Source organism: Nomascus leucogenys, chromosome 4 (genome assembly GCF_006542625.1).
Source record: "Nomascus leucogenys isolate Asia chromosome 4, Asia_NLE_v1, whole genome shotgun sequence".
NCBI lineage: Eukaryota > Metazoa > Chordata > Mammalia > Primates > Hylobatidae > Nomascus > Nomascus leucogenys.
Genome location: NC_044384.1, coordinates 74,932,689 through 74,938,453, shown reverse-complemented (window position 1 = coordinate 74,938,453; position 5,765 = coordinate 74,932,689).

Sequence of the window (5,765 nt, the reverse complement as noted above, 5' to 3'; positions counted from 1 at the left end):
GACAAACCCACAGCCAATATCATACTGAATGGGCAAAAACTGGAAGCATCCCCTTTGAAAATTGGCACAAGACAGGGATGCCTTCTCTCACCACTCCTATTAAACATAGTGTTGGAAGTTCTGGCCAGGGCAATCAGGCAGGGGAAAGAAATAAAGGGCATTCGATTAGGAAAAGAGGAAATCAAATTGTCCCTGTTTGCAGATTACATGATTGTATATCTAGAAAACCCCATTGTCTTACCCAAAATCTCCTTAAGCAGATAAACAACTTCAGCAAAGTCTCAGGATACAAAATCAATGTACAAAAATCAAAAGAATTCCTATACACCAATAACAGACAAACAGAGAGCCAAATCATGAGTGAACTCCCATTCACAGTTACTTCAAAGAGAATAAAATACCTAGGAATCCAACTTACAAGTGATGTGAAGGACGTCTTCAAGGAGAACTACAAACCACTGCTCAATGAAATAAAAGAGGATACAAACAAATGGAAGAACATTCCATGCTCATGGGTAGGACGAATCAATATCATGAAAATGGCCATACTGCCCAAGATAATTTATAGATTCAATGCCATCCTCATCAAGCCACCAATGACTTTCTTACAGAATTGGAAAAAACAACTTTAAAGTTCATATGGAACCATAAAAGAGCCCACATCACCAAACAAATCCTAAGCCAAAAGAACAAAGCTGGAAGCATCATGCTACCTGACTTCAAACTATACTACAAGGCTACAGTAAACAAAACAGCATGGTACTCTTACCGAAACAGAGATATGACCAATGGAACAGAATAGAGCCCTCAGAAGTAATGCCACATATCTACAACTATCTGATCTTTGACAAACCTGACAAAAACAACCAATGGGTAAAGGATATGCTACTTAAGAAACGGTGCTGGGAAAACTGGCTGGCCATATGTAGAAAGCTGAAACTGGATCCCTTCCTCACACCTTATACAAAAATTAATTCAAGATGGATTAAACACTTAAATGCTAGACCTAAAACCATAAAAACCCTAGAAGAAAACCTAGGCAATACCATTCAGGACATGGGCATGGGCAAGGACTTCATGTCTAAAACAATGGCAACAAAGGACAAAATTGACAAATGGGATCTAATTAAACTAAAGAGCTTCTGCACAGCAAAAGAAACGACCATTGGAGTGAACAGGCCACCTACAGAATGGGAGAACATTTTTGCAACCTACTCATCTGACAAAGGGTTAATATCCAGAATCTACAATGAACTCAAACAAATTTACAAGAAAAACCAACCCCATCAAAAAGTGAATGAAGGATATGAACAGATACTTCTCAAAAGAAGACATTTATGCAGCCAAAAGACACGTGAAAAAATGCTCATCATCACAGGCCATCAGAGAAATGCAAATCAAAACCACAGTGAGATACCATCTCACACCAGTTAGAATGGCGATCATTAAAAAGTCAGGAAACCACAGGTGCTGGAGAGGATGTGGAGAAACGGGAATGCTTTTACACCGTTGGTGGGACTCTAAACTAGTTCAACCATTGTGGACGTCAGTGTGGCGATTCCTCAGGGATCTAGAACTAGAAATACCATTTGACCCAGCCATCCCATTACTGGGTACATACCCAAAAGACTATAAATCATGCTGCTATAAAGACACATGCACACGTATATTTATAGTGGCACTATTTACAATAGCAAAGACTTGGAACCAACCTAAATGTCCAACAATGATAGACTGGATTAAGAAAATGTGGCCCATATGCAGCCATAAAAAATGATGAGTTCGTGTCCTTTGTAGGGACCTGGATGAAATTGGAAACCATCATTCTCAGCAAACTATCACAAGGAGAAAAAACCAAACACTGCATGTTCTCACTCATAGTTGGGAATTGAACAATGAGAACACACGGACACAGGAAGGGGAACATCACACACTGGGGACTGTTGTGGGGTGGGGGGATGGGGGAGGGACAGCATTAGGAGATATACCTAATGCAAAATGATGAGTTAATGGGTGCAGCACACCAACATGACACATGTATACATATGTAACAAACCTGCATGTTGTGCACATGTACCCTAAAACTTAAAGTATAATGATAATAAAATTAAAAAAAACAACAAAACAAAACAACACAAAAAAAGTATTAAAATTATTTTTCAATACTTAATACCTTTTTATTAATATAATAAATATGTGTTTATTATAAAATAATTTGATTAGGATAAAATATTCAAAATAAACAGAAAAATGTGAAAACGACTAAAACATCTCTTTAAATTATTTAAATCTATAACTTACTCTCTGGAAATTACTCTTAGTTTCTTCGATGTACTTCCAGAAACATTGATATTTACCTATATGTTTATCTCTATTCCTTTTTTTAATGTACAATTGTGGCCAATATTTCATTGATGATTATTTAGAACAGTTGAGCCCACATCAAAAAAAGTTACATTGTGACATTGTTCTATTATCTTATTATGTTAATATAAATAAAATTACATTTTAACATATTTATATAAACTTTATGAACCAAATTTTACAGGTTTTATACATTTTTTGAAAATATTGCCCTTCTAATCATCTGTAATATTTTGTAAGCCCATCTTTTGCAATATTGATACTTTAGTAAAATTTCTACTAATCTAACAAAATAATAATTATACTCATTAAGAATTATGATTTTTCTTTTTCTGTTATTTCTCTTCTTTTTATATACTTTAATATGTCAATTTTCCCATTTTAATATAGTCAGTTGTTTCAAACATTAAATACTATATTCCTCTACTCTTCTGTAATTCTATAATTAATTTTTGCTTCAAATATTAAGTCAGAATTGTCTGGAATTTAAATTATTAATCAATTAATTAGAATTATTAAATCAGATTTATTGTGAATAATAGGAAAAATGCTCCTGTTTTTTGTTTTGTTTTGTTTTGTTTTGTTTGAGACAGGGTCTTGCTCTGTTGCCCAGGCTGGAGTGCAGTGGCAAGATCTTGGCTCACTGTGACCTCTGCTTCCCCGGTTCAAGCTATTCTTCTGCCTCAGCTTCCCAAGTAGCTGGGATTACAGCCATGCACGACCATGCCCAGCTAATTTTTGTATTTTTGGTGGAGACAGAGTTTCACCATGTTGACCAGACTGATCTCGAATTCCTTGCCTCAAGTGATCCACCCACGTTGGCCTCCCAAAATGCTAGGATTGCAGGCGTGAGCCACAGCTCCTGGCCTGTTTCTAATAACTTATATGAATTTTAAAATAAATGTAGATAAGATCATTTATTAGGTAAAAGATTATGTAATTGATATTAGAAACCTAGAAACCACCTCTGGAGAAAGAATAAACATTTTTAAAGAATATACTAGTCAGCGAAAAATTCAAGTTTATGTAAACAGATGAACTATAATTAAAGGGAGTCAGGTTCCCAACTGGGTTCTAAGAGTTGTGAACATTCAAAACCAGAGTTGAAAGTTGTGTTAGCACAGTACAGTGATCAGCACATAATCTGAAGCCACACAGCCTGGACTCAAACCCCACCCCACTGCCCGCTGGTGACATTTAACAAGTAGCTTGATAATCACATGTAAATATAAATAATACAATCTATCTTTTAGGTTTGCTATGAAAATTAGATAATTCAATATCTGCAAAGCGTTTAGAAGGTATGGCTATGCAGTACACACAATTGTTATGGCTAGTTTTATTTTGATTATTAGCAATGTCTTTCCAAGAGATACTTTTCATTTTTCAAAAATATTAATTTAAATTGTTTGTTTACCCATAATACAGTTGCACAATTGTTTTAAAATATTAATTTCCTTTGCTAATGGCTGAAATTATTATTTTTATTTGTTTTGATATATGTAGTTGAACTTCTCACTGATGAATGCCTGAAATTATATCAGCACTATGGATCATACTAGTTCTTCATGTTGATCAGAAGCTAGAAATGATAGTTCCAAATATTTTAAATTAAGATAAAAAATGAATAAAAAGCATATAATGCCTTGAATATATGAGGCATATGATGAGAGGAAAATGGAAATAAAGTAGGTCTTTGGTTGTCAAAATCTGGGACCCAGAGATATAAAAACCAGAGAAGTAAATGCATTTGGAATGAGAGAAAGAAAACCACATTTTAATGTAAATGAGAAAGAAAATGTATTATGAGTTAATAGAAGATCAATATGAAATCTCTAGTTAGCCAGACTCCAAAATTATAGTAGAAAAGCTTAAAAATGTTACATTGTACTCCTAGCTGAAGTGAAAGGCAGGTTGTGAAGTTTGAATAACTTTTCTTTGTCAAAGCACAAAATTTGAAGCCATAAAAATATGAGAGCAGCTTTTATTAAGATTTATGTATGATCCAAGAACAAAAATCACTCAGAGTTGTTCAATAGAATTCAACATTTTTGTTTTACTAAATTTAGTTCAATTGGATTTGAACTTATCTGTAATAAAGTACCTACCTCCTTAAAGATGTCAGATTCCCACTGAAGACATCTGTCTTTTTGTTGCCTGCACTTAGAAACTCAGTGGAAAGCAAGCACAGTGATGGCCTGTAGGCATCCCAAACAGGGCTCATCAGTGGCTTCCCGCTTGCTGCTTCTTTCTTAGAGAAGGATCAGAAGTGCTCACTCCTAATTATTCTCTGTGGAAGATTTTAAAATCTGGGAAATAGTAAAATTAAACATCTCTCAGCTTTAATGGAATCATTTTAAATTCTCAAAATGTAGAACAAAATTCATTTTGCACAGTATTTAGTACACACTAAATTCTAAATAAAATGTAAAATGTCTCATGATTTAGTGGAAGAAAAATAATATCTCACTTTGAGTGAGATATCTATGTGACTTTGGGTGAGATATCTATGGCTTCACAAGCGGAGGCCAATGTGAGCTGGGGAACTCTAAAACATTGGAATCTTTTCATCACTGAAGGAAATGTGTCCCTGGAACTTCAGGTTTCTCAGGAGACAGAAGTAGATATTGGGAATTGCCCTAAAACTTGTACCAAGTGGGGAGCAAGAGGGAAAATAGTTCAGCTGAGCTTGAAAACATACCCTTTTTCTTGTTGTTGTCGTTGTTGTTGTTATTTTTAATAAAAGACATAACATCCGATAGAAATGAGCTAATAGTGTGAGAACTATTAGCTCATACACACTGGAAATTTAGGCTGACATTTTGTAAAGACTAATGTTACAAATGGCCACTCATAGATTTTTTTAAGTGGATCCTCACAGGCCTTTATAAGATGCTTATTCCATGTCAATAAACTGGAGGAAGGATCCCAGTGTAGGTATTCCCTCTTCTCACTCTTTCTATCTTCTCTCTCTTTTTGCCTCCTATTACTTGAAAAATAAAAATGGACATTTCATTTATAAACGAAATATAATAATTCATGAATATAATCAATGATCACTATGGTTTCCAAATGCAATGGCAGAGATACTCACAGTGGCTTTCAAAGCCCCCAACTCGGTGCCCTCACTTGCTTTCCACTTGTCCTTCAACTACTGCTCATTCATGTTCCATCCACAACTGACACTTTCTGTGCTTCATATATACACGTAGACAGTCTTATTCCCTGAATTTCCATATTTGACAGTGGCTGAATGACCTTTCCTCTGCTATAATCTCCACGCTCCCTTTCTACCTGTGGACAGGGTATCCAGCTTAAATACCATCTCCTCCACAAAGCCCTCCCAGATTATTCCAAATGACTCTCTCACTGATGGCCTTTCACTGTTAAAATCGTGTGTG